At 40.4% G+C, this 22,443-nt stretch overlaps 1 long non-coding RNA gene across 1 annotated transcript in view; it reads right to left on the reverse strand.

The window, feature by feature from the left end:
- Positions 1-13,099: 13,099 nt before the first annotated feature.
- LOC139622854 (uncharacterized) overlaps positions 13,100-22,443 on the reverse strand; it is a 73,255-nt gene continuing 63,911 nt past the window's right edge. The window contains exon 3 of the long non-coding RNA XR_011691383.1: positions 13,100-19,129. This is a non-coding gene — a long non-coding RNA (uncharacterized lncRNA). The remainder of the gene's footprint in view (positions 19,130-22,443) is intronic.

A 22,443-nucleotide genomic window follows, 5' to 3' on the forward strand; every position in this document is an offset into this window, starting at 1 on the left:
AATTTTTCAATAAACTTTTGGTTCAAGCAAACTTTGTTTTTCAGCTGCCCAGTTTAAACTGTTATTGCAATGTTAAATCCGGTTTTTCTGTTTTATTAATCCAAATATATTTACTTTTTGTCTTTTCAATCATGGTTTGGATACATTGGCTTTAAAACGGTGATCACAAAGTGCTCTTCTCAAGAGATTTAGTCCAGTCACACATACATAAACTTCCCAAAGGAAACTTTCTCTATGTGTTTAACAGTGTGAGGGAATACAAAAAAAAAAGTATAAGGGAGAGTATAAAACTTAGTAACTGGAACATTAACAGATGAATAACCAGTAAAAATGCAATATTACAATATCCACAAGAACGACAGAGCGTGGTAAAGCTATAAAATTCAACATTAAAAGATTATAGCTTCTCTATCGGCTATTTAACAAACATTTTGCATTATAAGACTCTTTACAGTGCTTGAAGTTCAGAAATGGTAATAACACTGCCACTGGACCAAGAACCAGTAATGGATATTATGGAACACTTTATATCTAAAATACTCAGCTAGAAAAGATCGGCTCCTTATCTAAAATATCATTTAAACAAGTAGCCTGCTTTCCAACTGGGTGCTGTGTGCTTTTTAAAACATCAGCTCTTCATGACAGCTCACATTATTGTCCATTTTAGTAATTGATAAATTCAGTCTTATAGAGAAAATATATTATTTCACCTATAATGTGACTGAAAACAACTGTGTTGGAATGAGGTATCAAAATTAAAGTAAATATATAATAATGGACTAAAATGTTAGTTTTATGACTTGCCAATGTTAAAAGTATTAAGTAGTGGAAAAACTGTAATTTATTAATTATAGTTATGCTTTATAGAAAGTAATATCACGAAATAATACATTTCTTCACATATGTGCTGCACAATTTTTACAAAGTTTATTTCTGTCTAAGATTCTCCACAATAATCTATAACATACAAAAACAGCAAAAATGTTAATTTATGCTAATTTATAAAGCGACTTAGACACACCTACAAACCGACACACAGCATTGTGTTGTTTTTACTGGATTATTATTCATTCCTGTTAGTATCGAAATTACATTTACAACAGTGAGAGCTGGGTCTGCCCTGGTGATCTCGACATTAATGATCTTTAAAAGTGTTTTCTCCTCTATCTTGGTGTTCAGGCGACACACTGGGGCTCTGCAGGAACATCGGAATGGGAGGAACCCAAATCGAGGAGCTTAAATGGCCATAAAGCTGTGTGGGCTGTCAGTAATGGAACCTAAGCTCTTCTCAGAGCCACACACCACATTTACGGGTTATGACCGGAGTCTGCAGGAGAGGCAGATTGAAAATTGAGGGAGAGGAGTGATTTTGGTTGGACGGTGTTGTTGGGGGGGAGAGAGATCTTATGGCATAGTCCATTAGACTGGTCAGTGGTATCTACTCTGTCCAAGATTGCCAGGGGCGCTGAAAGTGAGGGAGTGTGTGTGCAGTGGGTTGATGGGAAGGGTGGAGTGGGCTGGGGGGTGGGGGTGGGGGGGTCAGGTTAGTGCTGAAGTATGTATCTTCAAACCCTCTCTTCCTGTCTCCTCTCCATGGACAGTCAAAGTTCTCACCTGCATTTCCACCCTTCATCCTCCAAAACCCCCACCGCACTGCCACCTCCACCCTCCCCCTCTGCTCTTTTTAAAAATAGTGTCCCACTTGCTCATGGGCTGAACATTAAATAAACCTCCCTCCTTCACCCGTCATGCCCCCCCCACCCCCCCACCCCCATCTCTCGCTGGCACCACCTCACTCTCTCCTTGCTCGGAGGAGGCCACTGTAACTCTATGCACCAGGCTGTGCCCATCATTTATTACCCCAGCACATGCATGTCAGATGTGCAAATTTAGCAAATCTCTTCATGTTGCATACACCATCATATTATTATATCTGTTACCAGTATATGAATGGTTAAACATAGAGTCTGTATCACATTTCTTTTCCTCGGAGGGGAAATGGATGGACAAACTAAGACAACAACAGGACAATATGTTTCCTGCCTGGTGTCTGGATGGTTTGTGGGAAATCTGGGCTGAGCGACAGCCAGTATCATCATCATCAACTCTTGCCAGCTTTTCATATTTAAAGCCAGCAAGGGTTTAATTACCAAATGATGACAGTGTCATATGGTACCATGATGGCACAGAATGAGGGTGTGTAATGCACATATGTGTGTGTGTGTGTGTGTGTGTGTGTATGTGTGTGTTTGTGTGTCTCTCTCTCTGTGTGTTGTACACATTTGTTTGTAGCAAGTGTGAGAGTGCGAACACCTTTGTGTGTTAACATCAAGATAGTAGGTAGCTGAAGGGCCTGAACAGGAAGACAGACAGCGTGCAGGAGGTGTTGTGGGAGGAAAAAAAAAAAACACAGTAAAACATCTGTAATTTGTAATTCCCCAGTATTCAATGGCTGCTCATGGATTAAAGATTAAAATCTATTGTCTTGACAGATGGAAGAGAGAGGGAGAGAGAGGGTAAGGAGAGGGGGACACTCATGCACATCCCATTTCCATTTGTATATGAGCAGCACAGTTTGGCTAATCACAGTGGAAAAATAAGCTGTCTGCTTGCCTCACTCTGGGCAATGCCACCATGAGCTTTAATTCCAGCTGTGGAGACATTAGAGTCACAGGACTCGTTCTGTTGTGATGGGACTGTGTCAGCCTGCGATGAGTATTTGTTTATTAATATTCCAGGGGGAATAAAGCACAGAGACGCACTGTGATCAGCAGATAGGAATGGCATTATAATGCACCCAACTCCCACCTTCCCAAACCATCAAGCTGTGATGACATCAAAACTAAACACTACTGTCGGATCTCTAGGCCCTGCAGAGCAGCGAGTGAGGTGACTATCAAACTGTGGGTGGTTGCAATATGAAAGATTTTTTCTGTAATTAACATTTGTCACTGGCTTGTTTGAAATGTAGATAATTGTGCACAGAAAGAGCACAAGACACTGCATGGATGAGTTAGGATTTCTTGTTTAGTCTGTGTGGTCTGCATTGAGAGGGCTGTGTGTATGTGTATGTGTGTGTGTTTGTGTGTGTGTGTCTGTGTGTGTGTGTAGGGGTAATGGTCTGGTCAGTGGAGTGAAGCAGACCACCTGAGAGTTGTTTTTGGGCATTAGTGTGTGTTCTCTCTCTCTCCCTCTCTCTCTCTCTATCTGTGTGTGTGTGTGTGTGTGATATATGACACTGGCCATCTGAAGGAGGTGCCTTGCTCTCCCTCTCCAAGCTGCATGAAAGGGAGCTGAGAAGCCTGATGAATTAAAGCCTCTCTTCAATAAAACATCAGAGTCTTTCAGTAACACACGCTTGAGATGCCCCAGTAATTGACTTTTGGACTTTAGGATTTACATGAACCCTCCAAAAGCAGCTTACCTGTGCAGTGATGCCCCTTGAGTCTGCATCCATTCCCTGCTGATGTGGATTTCCATAAACTCATGCAATTTTTTTTTCTCTTTTTGATAAATGCAAAACTACCCACTGTAGATAATTTGAGGGATTTATTGAAGTGTTTGAATTTATTTATCTTGAATAAGAAATCTTACCAAATAAATCTCAATCCATAGATATTTGGCGCGGTTATAGTTGCCCTTCAGATTGAATCCTTATTTATAGAATTAACATAAGTATTAACATTGTTCTGAATTTATCTATCTGTTTAAAGGGACTGCATATTTGCAGTCAACTCAGTGGTTTGTGTATTAATGTTTGACATCATTCATAGGTAGAAAACTGATCGTGCTGGACATAAAACCTTCATTTTTTTGGCAACCTTAATACAAAGTATTTCATGAAAACATCTTGTTGGGCAATAGAATAAGAAACACACACTCATAGTGAACAAATACAGTATATTGGATGTCAAAAACACACATTTGCGACTATCTGTCAGGCCAAACATTATTCATTGCAGTTGGTCAAAGTAGCCCAAGAGGCTTTGGTACCTTTTTGTTCTCTCACAGCCAGAACCCAGAAGCTATTAAAGAGGGCAGGACTGGTACAATGTACAATTTATTGGTCTATTCCTCACAAGTGTCAAGTAACATTTGCTCCTTATATCTTTCACCACAGGAGATGTGAATCCTGGATGCAAATGAGAGACTAGAAATATAATATTACACATCAGGTCACAGTTAAAATTTTAGAAATCTGTGACTCGGAGAGGTGTCGCTGGACAAAGTTATGAATTTACTCCTCATCTCACGCAACACATAATAAACTCTTTAACAAGATGGGGAAAGTAAGAGTGAAGGAAGATCTATGGGAGGGGCAGAGTAGCTTGGCAGATTTAATTAATTACTGCATATTAAAATGTTTGTTTACAGAAGTGAGCAGCTACAAGAGGTCCGATGTTAATTAATTTAAGGCGTACTTCCCCCCAGCCTCAGTGATGTGTCACAAGCTGCAGAGCTACTCCCTTTGGCAGGGACTGTGCGTCTCATTGGATATCCATCAATTGCTGTGAGGTGTGTAAGAAACAAAGATGCACGGTGCACAAATTAGACCCAATGTTAACATGATTGCATATTAAGATTTCTAATTAGCAGGCAGAAGGGAAAGGTGAGGTAGCTGAGGAATGTGTGCTGCATTGGTGGCCATTCAAGGAACGCAGCAGCTGAAGCATGAATGTTTGTCTGTGGAGCATCTATTTTCTGTTTCGCCACTGAAATCAATGAATGTTAAGTTTTGTTTTCGTGCTAAGCCGCCCAGATGGTTGTGTCCAGAGTGCTTGTTGACAGATGCAGCGGCTGGACAGACTGCTCGACACGTGTGCTGCTTCTGTCTGCTCTCCAGAGGTTCCTCTTCGGACAATGATGTATCTAACTTCCCTTTGAGGTCAGCTGGACTGAGTCCAGAACATCACCTGCAATCAATAGTGTGGGTAAAGCAGGCCCAGCTGAACGCATGTGAGGGCAAAGACTCCACTCAGAAGTCCACTGTGGGAAAAAAGGCCTGCATGGCCCATTGCCTTGCTAAAACCAAACCAGAGCCAGGCTGGACGCTTGACACACTGGTGTCTTTAGGAGAAGGGTTCAAAGATGGCGCAAATAGAGACAGAGACAGAGAGAAAAGAGTGAGAGGTGAGAAACACTGGAGGCAAAACCAAAACACACCTCACACAATCAAACACTCCTTTTTAAAATGTCAGTAGCTGGTATCAGTGAGGGCCTATCACATCAAGCACACCACAAGAGAGAGAGAGAGAGAGAGAGAGAGAGAGAGAGAGAGAGAGAGAGGGTGTTCATTGAGGTGAAGAATGGCAGTATTTGTGGGGATGCATGTAATTATTTCACTTCTTAGAGTCATTATTGGCCCTGCTTGCTGCACTGTCAGCAGCTAAGAACCTTACATCTACATGCCGAGCACCAGTGTAATGTTCCACTGAGGCAATCTAACATGTGTTTCCTACAAATTGCTCTCTTACCTCTGATCATCATTATCAGACCACAGCTCCAAATAAGGGCAGGCATCTCTTCCATCTTACGTAAATATGCAACGAGACGAAACATGGGTAAAAAAAAAAAAAAAAAAAAAAAGTGAGACATGATTATAATTAACATGATGAAGACACTGAAAATAAAACTCCACACTGAAACATCAACTGCATTTTCTTTGAAAATTTGCCATACATTTTTTCATCTTATATCCTGTCATATCACACTTCAGCCTGGCATATTTGTATTCTGTATAATTTAAATTTTTTAGATGTATGCCTTTATTTTTGATAGTGAACAGTAGAGAGGTGACAGGAAATTAGGGGTGACAGAGGAGAGATGATGTTGAGATTACATGGTCAGCATCTCAAACCTGGTACATTTCATTGTCAATATAGAAAATATAATATTTAGATACAGAATCCTTCAGTTGAAAGGTCAGGTGTCCTTTTATTTTATAAATCCTGTCAGTTTCCTGTCCCTGATAATATTGATGTCATCTTCACCCTCCTGTTGTCTAAAATAAAGAAGAAAAGTGCTAACCTACCCTTCATTAAGAGAAAAATATCCAGCTAAGCAATCTGACATTAATCAATAGGACAGCTCTTTCTTATTCTCTTTCTCTCTCTATCTCTCTCTCTCTCTCTCACACACACACACACACACACACACACACACACGTTAGCACCTTTTTCTCCAAAGAATGTGACATAGAAAAACTAACCCATTTATCCAGTGTACACTTGTGCTGCTTCTGCCCAAACAGCCATGGTGTATTTTTTACTCTTAACTCTCAGCTGCCGACAGAGCTGCGACTGCTTCCTCAATCAAGACCTTCCAGTGGCACAGTGCAGACTCCACCACTGAAGACACTGGTGCCTGGGACACACAGGCTCGGGAAAGAGGCAGATGCTCAGCTGTGTATGGTGTCTGTGCGTGTGTGTGTGTGTTTGTGTGTTAGCGTGAACTCCTACTGTAAGTGGGATTTGAAGAATTGGCACAGTCATCTGAGCAGTGCTCCGCATCTCTCACAAACAAATGAAGGCCAGGAGCCTCAAAGTGAGATTGATATCTCTTTCTGAACTTCACGGCGAATATTCTGAATATGGAGAGGGGTTCCTCACTCCCGGGGGATCCGAAGAGCGCCTCCTCTCTTCTCTTTCTCCCCCACCTCCACATCAACAACAAGGAAAAAAATGGCCTGGGTTCATCTTTTGTGTTCATCAATATTCACTCATTCATCGTGCGTCCTGGCAGCTGAAATGTCGACAGGCACGATGCAATAGATGGGCCAGAAATCCACTTTGTCGCAGCGCGGGGGATGTCTAAAATTGAGTTTGGAATTAAAATAGAACAATCCCCAATTTTTCTGGACCAGAGGCAGAGCCATACATTTCACTTAGCGACTGAAAACTTTTCAATTTGTGCGGCGGGTCTTCAACAGAACCCAGCCATTAAATAGGTCAAGGATGGATATACCCAGGCTACATGGCTCTCTGAGTCGAACAAAGAAAGTTGGGAGCACGTTTGCAAAACATCATTTGTTTCACACAAAAGGAAATGCTTGCAACTTGGGGATTATACACCTAAGCAAATAATGCACTGAATAGATGTATGAGTTGGTGTTTTCTGAAGCAACAGTAAACACTGTGCAAGAGTAGCAGCTAGCTCCTTTCAAAGCTGGATAGCTTTGACTGAGAAGATGGAAAATCCAAATGCCATCACTTATATTTCCAGTACAATGTGTAGTCGCAGGAAACAGATCCTTGGGTGGGATTCATCACAGCCAAATATAACGATTATCGCCACATGGTGACTCTGACAGAGCTGGCCCTGATCTGACTCACTGACCTGGTCCTGCATGGGTCACAAACTAAGCAAAAGTTTACGACATCGAGGCAGCAGACCTCTGAACATGTCTCTGTTAAAATCTGTCTCCTGGAAATATCTGCCAGGATCAATACAGCATGGTGATATGTTTTTAATCAAGTGCAATTGATACTGATTTGACTGTCATTTTCATGGTGCATGCACATAGCTGGTCAAAGCACATGTCCACTCATGGGATCAGTGATTTCTCCTGTTTCTGCCACTATGATTTTATTGACTATTATTATATGTTTTATGTCTGTTTTTAATATCTGATAAAGTGTGACAAATCATTTTGGATAACAATATGACCTTTGTTAATGATATCCATCCTTCAAACATCTGTATATTATTTCTCTTCATTTGGAGCTCTCTAAATATTGTGTTTATATTTGTGGACATATATGCTTGCACCCACCTTTCTGTCACAGAGAACACATGCAACTGAAACCCTTCCCTTTTTGCCTCTTTAAAATCACACCCATCCAAAACAACTTTGTAATGATGTCCCTCTGAAAGGTAAATCAATTATATAATGACGACAAAAGAACCGTTTTGTCATAAAATGGTAATTAGTGTGGGTCCTGACCTCCCTCTTGGCACCTCGACTCCCCCAGCTGAGGACCGGGGCAGGTCCGCAGTCCACACTTAACGACAGGCAGGCGTAACACACTGGCTGAGCATTGTGGGGCCTTTGTCTTCATTCAGGGAAAGATGAAGTTCTCGCCGCCACGTTTATCAATCATGGAGGGGCTCCAGCTGTTCCACAGGCTTCGGCCTGGCTTTAACAGCCGGCCTTACAAATTGTCTGTGAATAGCAAGGAAAATGGACCCCCACCAGACAGACACACACACACACACACACACATACATACACCCCGCCATACGCACACAAACAACATTAGCATCAACATACACGCATTGGCATATACTAATGCGCAGACCGGCATCACATGTACACAATCACACAGTTCGCTTTCGCTTAACACAAAGACCCACTCACAGGCACAGCGCCACACTGTCGCAGACACGTACAAAAGCCTCCATCGCACATGCAGATGCACTCAAATACATAATACCTATTGTTCACGCCTGGTGACAAATGTTTCTCTCCAGCCTTTCCACAGACACGACCAACCCTGCCGTCTGCTCGGTGCAATTACAAGATGGATTAACAGCTCTTTCGAACACTGTCATCATCACCTTGCGTGCCTTGGAGGAATCACAGGAAGCTGCATTCCTGAGAATTACGTCCAATTACAGCTTAATGAATGAAGGAGAGACATATACTACTGAACAAATCAGGCATACTGAAGCTGCTCTGAATTAACTTACAGCCTAGTCATGAGGGTATTATTTTGTCTATAGATCCTATGTATTGATGGCTCAGCATGTCAGAGATCAAATGGCCCGCAGAATCAAATCCTGCAAGTAAAGAATTATTATTTTATGTTTGCATGAATGATCTGTGGGCTTTCGCTGGAATGAAAAGTTACATGTGTCAAAAATACAGATAGATGAACAGAGGAATTAACTGTTTTCCAAGGTCAGACGGTGATTGTTACTCTCACATGCCACTGTGATCTGCACTCTCACTTTTTCATCATATTCTGCACATCAACAAAACAGCAAGAGAATGAAATGGAGGGGACAAAGAGAGAGAGAGAGAGAGAGAAGAAAGAAGAAGAAGAAGAAAGAGAAAGGGATACAAATTGATCGTTTGGTGGCTAGATCAGTCATAGTCATCCTGGGCGGATGGATGAATGTCTTTGATGGCCACTGCAGGTCCAGGCAGGGAGAGTGTCTGAAAACAAGAGAAATTGGTTTGGGCCCTCGGGAGGGGAATCAATGTGTGAGGGGCATGTAAGTGCTGTACTGTTGATTTGTGCAGGGCTATGGGGGTTGTCCTAAGTTTGAGGGGTCTTGCATGTGACAGCTAAATTCTCTTTTGAGATGTTCATGTTTTGTTTGCTTCTTTACAAAGAAAAAAAAACTTTCTGAGTTGAAGTGTGGAGGCTTTTAACCCTTTAATGCCCACAGTGGAATTTTATAATTTCCTCTACAGCTGAGATAAGCACAAATCTATTGAAATTTATATGAGGCTACATCCTTTTTAAGTTAGGAATTTCAGATCTTCATAATTTTTGATATATACATTTTCTGGTTTGCATAGATTCAAAAAGAAAAATTATCATCTCTCGCTTTTTGTTGGTCCAGTATTTACATTGTGCTGACCTTGGCAACATTTTATATAGTATTCTGATGGGATTTTCAATATGAATAAAATGTCTGTTCATGTGAATAATGACTAAATGCAGCATGACACAGAAATGGCTGCATCGCAAAAAGTATGAGGAGTTATATCAAATGCTTGGCATCAATGGATTCAAAACAGCTCAATTTTCAATATAATGCACTTTGACCCAGTGTAAATCTGATATGAAGTGTGTCAAATCAATGTTAAACCATTTTTTTCTTTGCACTTTGTCCACCAATTAAAGCCTGCTAAATCTGTGAAATCTAAAATTTTTACATTGTCATTTGTAGCCTCATATCCTGACAGTTTCCAAAGCAAATTCTGGGTTTCCACCTCTAAACATACTAAATATAGTTGTTATTTATGATGTCAATTTCCAAATTAGTGTGTGTGGATTTATGGTGCTGCAGGCTTCACTTTGTCAGTTGATGCTGAACCATGATCAAACCTTAAAACTTGTCTGAGGCTGATTTGGCAGATTTGTTTTCATTCATAGTTTTATATTGTTAAAATAGTAAAGTACACCGTGTTAACTTTAACAGTGGGGGCTGATCCTTTGGAGAAATAAATACAAAAATTATTTTTGCCTTTATTTGTCAAAAAATTGTGGACAGTGTGGACTCACTTTAGGCAACATGAACTAAACTAAAATCTTAATACAATATGACCGTGACTCAGATATTTTAGAACCAGCCAAGGAACTAGCAGGATCTTAATCGTGCTGTGGTTTTGTAATGGATTTTACACATTGTTAATTTGAACGTAACTCTGATCCTAGACTACAGCAGCTCTGTAGTGCTGTTCAGTTCATGATACATCCTCCTAACTTAACAGGTGACTTCACATTTGTCGTGGTAACATTATAGTTACATTCTTAAAAGACATTACCTTTACTGGTACTGGTATATATAATAATGCCAGTGAGCCAGGGCTGCACAAACATAATCAGTTATATCAAACTTTATGTCACCTATAGAACAATTTTTCCTATTACTGCACAGATGTTTATTTTCTTTATTCATGGGAAATTTCCAACGGCTGTTTAAATATATCTATGGACTGTTTGAGCAAAGCAGACACTGGAGTTCACAGTAACTTTTCCTCCCACTGTCCTCCTCTGACACCTGCTGTCCAGCAGGCCGGAGGAGGTCAGCAGCTGGCCCAGTTGCCATATTTCATTTTTTTCTGTTATGGAAAATCTTGCAGCTCCAAATGATGTCCCTTCATCTCCTTTGGGTTGGAGCGCTGCAGCTTTTAATCTTTGACCAGAGGTAGTGGGCGAGGAGGTGGTGAGGCAGGTGGTTAGATGCTTCAGGGAGTTTTGCACTAAGAGTGAGAGAGCCAAAATACAATCTATCTATATCTATCTCTGGGAAGCACTCCTCCAGCTGCACTCTGTTATGCTCTCAGGCCGCCGTACTCACAGGGTTTTTCACACTAATGGCAGCCACTATCTCATTCACGGTGGCAGTAATAGAGTTTTATTAACTGATTAGTCTCTATTTTCGGGGTGGAAACAAGAATCAAAATCTCATGCTACTTAATGGGGCCATTGTGACTTGAATAGTTATATCTGTTGGATTATGATTTTTCTGCCACACAGTCTCTTTGAACGATGATGCAACCAAGTCGACTGTGCTCTGGTAATGAGTCATATGACAACTCCTGGGGTTTCTCCTAACTATCCAGGCAAATGTCAGCAGTCTACCCCCCATTCCCTTTGATGACCTATTAAATATTATGAGGACCCCCTCCTGTGTGCACTGTAGTCTCAGTCATATCAAGATGGTGTTTAATGCCCATGAGACAAACAACAGACAGATTAAAGCTATTATACCCTGCTGCACTCCCACATTCACCCTCTACAAAGTGGAGTTGTGATGAGTTGTTTAATAGTTTTGCGGCTTTAAACCAGTAAAACACAATGTTGGGTTATAAACGACATGTGAGAATTTATAGTACAGTGATCTTTCAAAACAAAGCAGACTTACTGCCTTAGACATGGAGGACTCACCTCCCTCTGATCCAGCAGTTGTTATTAATAAAGCTACTGAAACCTAATCAACTTCAAATACTGCTTGTCAGATAGACAATATATTAAGACAAATGATGATTTTATTCTCAGCCAAATGACAGACTTCACATTTTTTCGAACATGGTCATTTTCTGGCTTGTGAGTCAAGTATAAGGAGCTAATTATATGACGATCTGAGCAAAAATAACTTCTCATTTTCAAGAATAATGGGAGAGAAATGTTATAGATTAATGACACTATTTATCTTTTTTAAATTTCTGTCTTTCTCTGGTGATGGCAGCGCTCCCCAAGGAAAATATTCATAAAATGAAATTGAAGTCATAACTTAATAGGTTATTAAAATTTTTGAATGCATATCACTTCTCCTTTTGCAGCGCTGTAAATTTAAATTGAAGTTTGTGGTGTTCGGAGACACCGGTAGGATTTTTTTTTTTTTTTTTTATGGTGGCACAAGAGAGGGAGGACATGCATCTCTGTCAGTGGGGTATTTGCTATTCTAATTTTATGGCAGGCCAGATTATCAGGCAGGAATGTCAGTGTGTGCAGGCAGACTGCTGACAACACCTCAGCCCTCAGCCATGTGTTTCCATTAAAGAGAGCCAGCGTCCAGGGGTTTGTTCCCTCTATTATTTTCTATTTCTGTCTTTTATCTTGATTTAAACTGAGCCTTTATGCATATTCCTCTCCTGTCATTTCTCACCCTTTCACGCCTCCACTGCTCACACTTAGACTCCGCTCTCTTTCTTCACTCTTTCCCTCTCTCCAGATCTGCTTTTTTCTCTTTTCTTACTCCCATTTCTGTCTACGGCTGCTCCTCAGGGGGGCTGTGGTCTCAGCAGAGGCAGAGGAGACAGAGAGAAGAGCTATGCAAATCTCGGGGGGGACGGGTTTATATTGCAAGTGAAGGTGAGACACCTATCTTTAGCTTACTATCTATGTATGGACACAGTGCCGAAGAAGGTAAGATGTATGGAGGTGATTGAAAGAGGGAGCAGGGAGTGATAGAGGCAGAAGGGTCCATCATCTCAGGTGGATGGGTGGGAGGGGAGTTTTCCTCAAGGTCAGGGGGCAAATTTATTTATTTCCCTGGAAGTTACAATGAAATTTTACAGAGTACTTTGCTCTGATGATGAGAGAGATCAGTAGCCATAAATTTGTCTTGCCATTTGGTTGCCAGTGATGAACCATTTATTATGCTGCCTTCAAGGACACAGCATGGTATTTGTATGATAGTGCTATCCTATGTGATGATATCCATTTCATTGTGCCATATAACACAAATGAGAAAATTAAGAATAAAACTGCTGGGTGCAGAGCACTTCTAGCTTTATTCATAGCTCCCTAATGGGATATGTACAGTAAATGTCACATGATATTTGTGATGCCCTTGTCCTGGTTTTACAGTACTGGTTAAAATGTTGATGTTGTCTTGCCTTCAAAAAGTACCAAGGGCTTTTGGGAAGTGCAGCACTGGTGAAAATGTGTATATATATATATATATATATATATATATATAAAACTTTTTTTTTAAATGTATTTGCTTATTTATTTTTCTGGCCATGAAATACAGCGGCCATAATAAGACTTTACTACCCAAACAACAGAATTTACCCATGTTTGGTTTCTCACATTCATCATTCACAATGAATGGGGCTCTTGACTGCAGACTTTACCCTTTTTGTGCTGCCTCTCAAGACACAACAGACACCTCCAGGGTCCCTCAGAGGGCATGATGAACTAATGCTCTTTATTGATTGGCCATTTAAAAGCCTCTTGTAGCCTTGGGAGTATGTTAATGCCATGAGGCCCTTTCCCCCTGCTGCCCTGCAGTCCCCAGGGCCCTTGTGTGTATTCCTCAGTGGGCTATCAAAGAGAGTTCATTAATGGTCAATTACTAATATCTGATGAGGCTCATTGTGTTACGTTGCTGCCGTAACTGGGCATCTGTCTCTCCTACTTTGCAAACATCACAACAACACTGGGGCTTTTACTGCAGCGGGATCACACACTAGAAATCCCATGCTGAAAGGAACATATCAGAGATAAGGAACAACATCCCATTATTTAACTGTCTCTTGCTATTATGTGGATTTAATGTTGTTTGATTTGATTTGATGTTTGTGTATTTTTGTTTTGCTCAGGGACCCAGTATGATACCTCTGGGAATTTTTACTCAGTAATTTTCGTTTTCTGTCTAGTGATTCTGCATGGCAAAAACCTTAAAGTATAACATATTGGAGCTCTCACACAATCCTGACCTGTTTATGCAAGGAGACTTGATAGGCTGTCAGGCCCCAAGTGGGAAGAGCCCCCTGAATGAGGCGAGGCTTCCTTTGACTGCTGGGCTGATATTTGTGGATAATAAAAGGAATAAATCAGACAACGGGGCTGAATATTTCATTTGTTATCCATATTCCTTGTGGGAAAATGATACAGAAATGTAAAAACTGCAATTTCCCACCAGGCCCTGCTGGGATTGTGCCAGAGCTGAAGGACTGTTTTCATGTCTGAAGATAAAGTGCATCTTTACCAGCCTATTCTCTCAGGTATAAATCTAACAGGCAGCTTATACATTACCTGTTCCAATGCAACATAGTTCTGCATAAATATGTTATTGTAATACGCTATTATTTCCAGTTTTTTTTCCTCCTCTCACTTCCTGTCTGTCAACATGTCTCTTTCTCTCTATATAACTGTCCCCCCTCTCTTTCTTTCATGTCCTACTTCTACTCTCCTGAGGACAACATTCAATCTCTGGGACGTTGGGGTCAGTGGGATAACTTGTGATGACATTATAATGACCTTCACTTTTCGCTCTTTCTGGTGATAGATCCCATGGGTTATCTCTCCCTCTGCTGAGAGGTGAAGATTATCTGAATGAAATGGGCCTGTGAAGTGATAACCACTGTGCATTGTAGCCACTCGGCTGCTTTACAAATGGAGGAAAATAAACACAGTGAGGTAGAGTAGAGGTACTGTGCTCAACTGGCTTTGGTCCCAAACTTTGGAATGTAGTTTTGAATGCACCCCAAAGCTGATAAGAACCTGTAGGGAGAAAGCACATTCAAGAAAGAGGTTTACTAAAGGGAGTCATTTCAAAGACCATGACTTATCAACATAATTTAATGAGCAAGGAAATTTTGTCCACTTGAATCACCAGTGGGCTGTTTGCCAACTTCACTCTTCAAATAATAATTTTAACTTTTAAGAAAACTATTATCTCTTTTCTCAAAGATGTGTTTTTGATGTAGTTTGTAAGTCAAAAGCACCTACAGTGTGCACATGATGAATGCAAGGCAGAGCGCAGACCGTAACAATCCCAATAGTAAACTATTTTGCCTCTGATGCCAAGAAAAAGGCCTATGTGGTGGGCTTTTTATGCCAAGTCAGCACTCTCGCCCACAATGCCCCATCCCATCTGTCAGTGGACCCTTTAGGGCCGCCAAGCACGGGGGTGGCAGGGGCTAAAAGCAGGGCAATTGGGATCAGTCTGTGTCCCACTGCCATTATCAGTTTTGCCCTGACAACACATCTGCTTTTCACTTTCACCCCAGAAATAGGGGAGGTGGAGGGGGCCTTCTCAGAGGTAGTGGCAAGAGCAGGGGATGATGGACATGAAAATGAGCTTCTTTTTTTCCCCCCTTCACTGAGTGGATGGAAGAAAATGTGGTGTCATATCTTGTCACAGTCTGACTCCTAGCCAAGAGGAGACTGATGCTGAAGTAGGCCCAGCCACCTCTCTGCTTCAGATTTCCCTGTTAAACACGATGGACAGGCAGGAAAGTGCTGCTTGCTACTCAGAACTCAGTAATTATCAGCAGTTAGGTCATCAAAATACACTATGTTGCAAATGTCTCCATGGTAACCTCTGTTAGAAACTACAATAAGGAAGCTCAACTTGGTCAGTTTGGTCAACTTTGACTTTTTGCACAGCTCGCTGAATAAAGTTTTAAATGGATGACAACCAAAATAGGACTACAGTGTTGTTCTCTCTATCCTCCTATTCTGATGAGGATTTTAAAGACAGATTTAATATGTTTTCTGTCTTTTGTCACATTGCAGATGGGAAAATTGACTTTCAATAAATGTATTGTGCATTTTGTTCAGCTTTTAATGCTGCTAAATATATCAGGGTGACTCACATAAAATATTCAACTTATCCTGGTAGATCAAAATTACATAATAATAAAACTTGTTGTAAGTGGTCTCTTACAAATAAATCAGTGAGCAAAACAAGAACATATTTCTTGTCCAAGTGTTACTATAACAGATATTTCTGCCTCCCAATAACTCGCAACACTTAAATGCTACTTCTAAGAAGAAGTATAGAGAAATCAAACAGATTCAGGTGTGTGCAGTGCCACCCATGGGTGTAGCTACATCCAGAGGATCAGGATCGCCTCCAAACCAAACTCACTTTTGAAAGAATCAAATATTGTTCTCTGTACCTGATAAAGAGCCAGTCTGAGCTTGGAACATGATGCTTTTTAATCTTTTTAAAGATTTTATTGCATACATTTTTTTAAAGGAGCTTTTATTGTGGAAATGTAAATTTCAATTTCAAAGGTAATATTATATGTAATTCAAGCTAAACTTCTCCTGTAAATTAAAATTTAAAAAAACATTGATTATATAGAAAGGAGATTAATTAATTAGAAGGCTTGATCTTAATCGTACTAAAGTTAAGCAGTTTTTGGTGAAGCTCTTGTACACAGTGACTCTGCTGGATGATTTGGATCTACACTGGGCAGTGGTGTGGGCGAGGGGCCGCTCTTCTGATCATTGATGACCGTCAGCCAGCACAGGCCTCTGGTGATATGTGGGCCCTCCGAGCTCCGGTAGCCCCACCACACCACACCCTGGGGTGCAACAAATATCAGCATTGTAATTTCACGCCTGTGATTATTATCGTGAGCTGTATCTCTGACTGGGAATCCTCCACCCATCCTCTTTAGTCCTCCCAGCTGAGATACTGCTTAACAGCCTCTCCCCTGGACCTGTGCACTCAGACACACACTCTCCGTCTCTCTCTCTCTCTCTCTCTCTCTCTCTCTCTCTCTCTCTCTCTCTTCTCGCTCTCTCACACACACATACACTAATGTCTGTACACACACACAAACACACACAATATTTTAATGTCTGCCCTCCATGGGCCCGTTTTAGGCTTTCTCATTTCTTCTTCTCCCATCTTCTGTTAATTCACCACCATCTGCCTCAGCATCTGTTTGAAGAGCCAGAAAAAAAAGTGTCTGTCATGGCAGAGAAACTCTATGCTTTTTCTCTCTCTTGTTTTTTTTTTCTTTTTTTCTCGACTTTTTTCTCAGGTCCTCACCCTCTTGCCCATTTAAATGCCAGTGGCAGCATCCTCTTCAGTCTTTGTCTGGCCTTCTGCTCCACCCCCTCCTGTAACTGGCCCTGATTTAGCATAATCTCCAAAAACCTTGGTCCCACCCCCTCAGCCCTCTCCAAACACACACAAACACACACTCTATCTATGTGCTGAATCTCTTCCTATCCATTTCATCATCCACCACAGGGGAATGACAAAAAGACCATGCACATCCTCTTCATTTCTAATTATTAATGTTTTTTCTAACAACTAAATATTAAAAACAAAAATCAACTCTTCCGCTTGTGAAATAAAAAGAACAAACAGGAAATATTACTGAAGTTGACAGATACCAAAGCAACAATAGTTTTCGCAGGATAACGGCGAATAGGTGAGTTTCATGAGGAGGACGAAAGGAAGACGCTACCTACTCCTCTCCATCAACTCCACACCGATAATCCATCCATCCCTGCGCTATATTTAACTGCTTCCAGAGCCCCTTTCCTCACAGTTTCCCCCACCATTATTTCCGCCTCCTGCCTGCTCTCCTATCTTCCTTCTCTCCTTTGAGGTTTTAGGCAACAATAGGAGTGTCCACCCCACAGTCGGCCTGAGCCACAGGATCCATCCCTGCCAGGAGAGATTACAAGCATTCCTCAGCCAGGACCAGAGTTGTTGGGGAGACGTGCGATGCTGGGAGCTTTCTGGGGACACTATTTTGAACATGACTGTCTTTTGACAGTAACTTTCAGTGGTTTTACATTTACAAAACTGAACGTCATGTTTATTGAAGAAGAAGAACAAGCTCAAAATTTAATTTTAGTACATCACGTCAGTATGAAAGATTAAATATCATTTGACTGCAGAGAATGAGCATCCACCTACAGTTTCTCAGTAAGAAACACTGGTATTTTCAAGTTTAAAATAAATCACATTACCTCAGGTTAGACATCCCATGATAATTATGTACATAACTACATGCAAAGTGACCTGTAATTTGACAGTAACAGTGTCACCAGTGTAACATTATTTGTCTTTAAAACACACATTCTTGTCAGCCACCTCCTTTCTGTTTACATGTTGTTGTTATATCTTGGGAATGACATGCGTCCTCTCATGATCTCAGGCCCTCTGGGACCTACGGTGTTTATTTAGCAGCTCTTACAGACGGCAGTAAAAACCCACTTACACTTCAGGCCTTGCCACAGGCGAGAGGTATTAGAGTCATCTAATTAAATGCAGGGCTGGACGTCCTCAGTGCCCTGCCTCCCCTCAGGCTAACATGGATTGGGCAGCTTTGTGCAATATGCTAAAACATATGGGGCAATGCTTAAGACTCTGAATAGACATGTGATCTTTGACACTGCAGCCACTTCTGATAGTTGTAATTATAATACAGTTTCTTCTTCATCCTCATATTATATTATTCTGTCTGTGGGCAATATACCCCCCCACCCTTTCTGTCATTTCCACATTCTCTGTGGGGAGCTGTTGTCTGATAAGTTGTCACATTAAGTGCTAACTTTTGGGTGATCGCTGGGCTTTTCTTTCTATCTCTTTATGGCCAAACCCTCTAATAGCTGTCCTGTGGCAGCGCCTGAGGCAATCATGTTACAAATAAACAGGCTGACACAGTCATTTACTCAAATCGTCCCTGCACTATTCACAACCCTCCTCTGGTGATGATCCTTCGAACAACAATTATTTCAAATGTCAAAGATCCAAGCCTTCGGGGCATAGACAAATGAACATTAAAAATCTATTACCAAACACTTTAAAAATATACATGTAGGTTTTCCTTATTTCCCTAATAGTAGATCACAACAAGGAGAGCCTGTGTAACCACAAAAATGAAAAATAAAGAACAAGTAAGTATCACACTATATTGTTTAATAAAGATCAATTTTGGCAAATTCTTTCTCTGTTTATGACGATGGAATGAGGCCAGAAGTCGTCGGTGCTGCAGAAAGCTCTGAGGTGGTGGAGTTTGCCCACAGAGGTTTGTGTTTGTGTTTCATCTCCTTGTTTCCTTTTGTTTCACGTGACTCCATCCGGAGGGGTGGCCTCTGATTTGCTGTCACACTGAGCTGTTCTACATGACCTCTCATAACCTCATCTCATCTCTCCGAGGACTCCCGGGAACCTTCGGCCGACCCTGCGGATGAGATGAAGATATTTCCACCTCAGCCAACTGAAACCTCTGGGCAATAATGGTTTTTGAGTAATCACAATAGTCAGAGTTTGACCTGTCTGATTCTTTGGTACTCGCATTTAAAAAGGTAAATGATGAACGCAATGAAGAAAGTCATAAATGAACAGCAGAGGAAATATGATTAAAGTTGTCTGCCTCTGGCTGCAGAGTTGCTTGGTTCAACCACTTCCTGTTTTGCCTTCTTGTAAGTGAATTGTCCAGTTAAGATATATAAGCCTAATAAAAAGGTATTGCTTGCAGTATCAATCTATTCCATGTGATTGCCCCTCATGATGGGCACAAAATCCATCCAGTGATAATGGCATCCATCTCCGCCTTTATATTGCATGTATTTGTTACCTTTGGCCCAGTAGCAATAAATCCAATCTAGTCTCCTGGACGTGGACCGCTGACCACTGCGAACTGGTCAAGGAGAGTGGCTACAGTTCATTTCACATCACACCCGTCATGATTACAGAGAGATTAACCCCCCATCTCCCCCACCCCCGACACACACCAATTTTGCAGCTTCTCTCATCTCATCAGCATACATATTTTCTATGCATATTTTATAGTTTTAGGAGCATCTACTCAGAAAATTGTCTCTGTAGAGTTAGTTTAACTCTGACACTGTCATTGTTTTATTTAGACATCATGGATGTTTATCAGTTAACTCCAGACATAACCATAAAACAAAACAAAATTTTACCCCAGGACAACACAGCTCTCTTTGGATTTCCATTTGTTTTGCATTACTTTGATTAGCAAAAAACACGTCAGCTGCGTATTAACATTTCATCTGTATCTCACTTTGACAACAAAGTAGACCTATTTTGCTATCCCTCTGCTCAGAGCCTAATCTACAGCAATGCCAATACATGTAGTTTTTACATTTTTCCGATTTTACAGTCAAAAATTTTTTTAACTCTGTTATTCTATTTTGGAGTTTGACCTCAAAACTTTGCCTGTCCTACTTTCTTGACCGTACAGAAATATCAGTAATATTTTTACTTCTTATCAGAACCATACAAAGTCTTGTTTCCCCGCTTGTAACTCCTGCACTAAGTAAAGTCTTGTGTTAAAGATATGATAGAAGATATGACTATTTCCTTATTTGTGATTCCTTTATTAATTATACTTTCAGAAAGTTAGCCACCTCTCAAGTCCATCTAATGCTAGCAGGGGATGCTAGCTAAAGCTAAGTTTGGAGGACTGAACAATGTTGAAGGTACACAGAACGATGAATTCAACAGATCATTTACATGTTTGAAAATATTTATGTGCCACGTGTTTCAATAAAATGTATTGCAATGTCTCTCTCCTTTAGCAGAGTTTCCTTTATGTTTGTATTAGATGTGATGTTTATATTACGATGCTCAAGAGTCTAAACTCAACTGCAAGTTGTGAGCACTCAGGACTCTCATCAGCGGTGATTTCAACCTATCACAACCATCCCCAGGGGACCTCTAAGTGGAGCAGATGGTAGACAAATAGCGTGTAAGGGGAAAAAATTAAGGAGTTTTACAGGATTTTCATCAATTACCTGAGCTAATGCATCAATATCGAGTAAAAAAATGTTATTTGCAATGTTTTTGACAGGACCATCAATATATTAATAACAGCAATGCAAGACATCAATCTTCATTCCCAACTTCAAAGATGTTGCTCAACAACACCACACCTGACTGTAAAAGTTGAATTCTCTCACTCTGCATTTTCATGTATCATGCAACCATTTCTGTCACAGCCCTCATGTTGGGCCCCCAGTATGTTCCATAATAGCAGGCAATGAGCGAGTCATTGTCCTGCATTAGCATGTTACGGTACAGGGAGTTAAAGAGACCAATTTCATCTCTGCCCCACATCCCCCTGATGGGATTGGCTTTGATGGGCCTGTGTGTTACTGGGCTGGTTTCTGGCTTCATAAAGGATGATATGAGTGTGTCATGGCTTCATAAAGCAGTAAGACATGCTTTTTGGAGCCTGCAAGGATTGCTAAACTCAGACCCATTACAAAGCAGTCCCTCTGTTTTAGCCTTTAAACATTGTGACTGAAGACTGAAACACTTTAGGTGAAACCATTTTTTTTCATTCTAGTACAAAGCCCGCTGCAAGTAACATCTGGTTCAAATAATGTCACCTATTCAACCTAGAACTAAGAGAATGGTCAGAACAACCAAAATTATCTTTTGTTAATGGGGCTTCATGAAAATAACAGTAAATAAAATAATTAACCATGACGGTGTCACCAGATTAGGTTTATTACAAAATGGCAAACTCAAAATACAGAATACAAATGCCATTACTCTTTATTTCTGTTACTGTCCAGGTTCTCTGTGAAAAACCAAAACCATCAATGCATCATATGGCCTATCATTACTTTCAAATATCCCTACCCTGCCTGTTGCACTCAGCCCCAAACCCATTCATTCCTATTGCTGAAATACTTTAAATCTTTAATAATGGGTCACAAATATATAGTTGAAACTTGAAAATCTTTTCAAGATCCAAAAGTTACTTTACTTCCGACTGTTATGTTCCTCCTCAGTCCTAATTAATATGTTAAGACTTCTGTAATTAAAATGCTCCTGGTGTAAATGCAATATTCAACAGTTCTCCTGACAGTGATATATTCTACATGGATTATCCTCAGTGATTTTGTCTTGCTAATTAATCAACATTATTCATGATGATAAAAGAGGGGAAAAAAATTACTGATGAACAGACTGCCTCAGCAATCATGATGTACTCACTCAAGTAAACTTCTGAAATATTTATTATTGGATGTGAGTGCTCCAGTGTGGCCACCAGCTGTAGTCTGTGGTTGTGATGTGGTTGTATGGGTTTATGTTCAGCATTTAGCACTTTGCATTTAGCATTCATAACACAATAATGTAGCTTAAGTGTTTATTAATATAAATAATAAATAAATAATGAACTCCTGTGAATCAGTTGTAATCATATACAATCATAAATAATTGTAAGCCTCCACAAAACCACTGTGTTATGAAGCATTCGTTAACTATTTACAGGTGGATTTAAAGCTGTTCTATAAATGTCTTCAAAGCTCATGACGATGTGTTGAACTTGAAGACTCATTCTTATATTCATAATTATCTATATATTCTATCAATAAGTACAGTAAATATGATTATTGCAGCTGTGTTATTATGTTGTATTATTATTGTCATTCATCCACTATCTGTCACAGATGCTTCATCTGATTATTTATTATTATAACTATATATAAATGCATTAATTAATATTTTTTAAAATAC

The sequence above is a fragment of the Trachinotus anak genome, unplaced genomic scaffold (assembly GCF_046630095.1).
Source record: "Trachinotus anak isolate AG129_WGS33_773 ecotype Australia unplaced genomic scaffold, CSIRO_AGI_Tana_v1 ptg000007l, whole genome shotgun sequence".
Classification (NCBI taxonomy): Eukaryota; Metazoa; Chordata; class Actinopteri; order Carangiformes; family Carangidae; genus Trachinotus; species Trachinotus anak.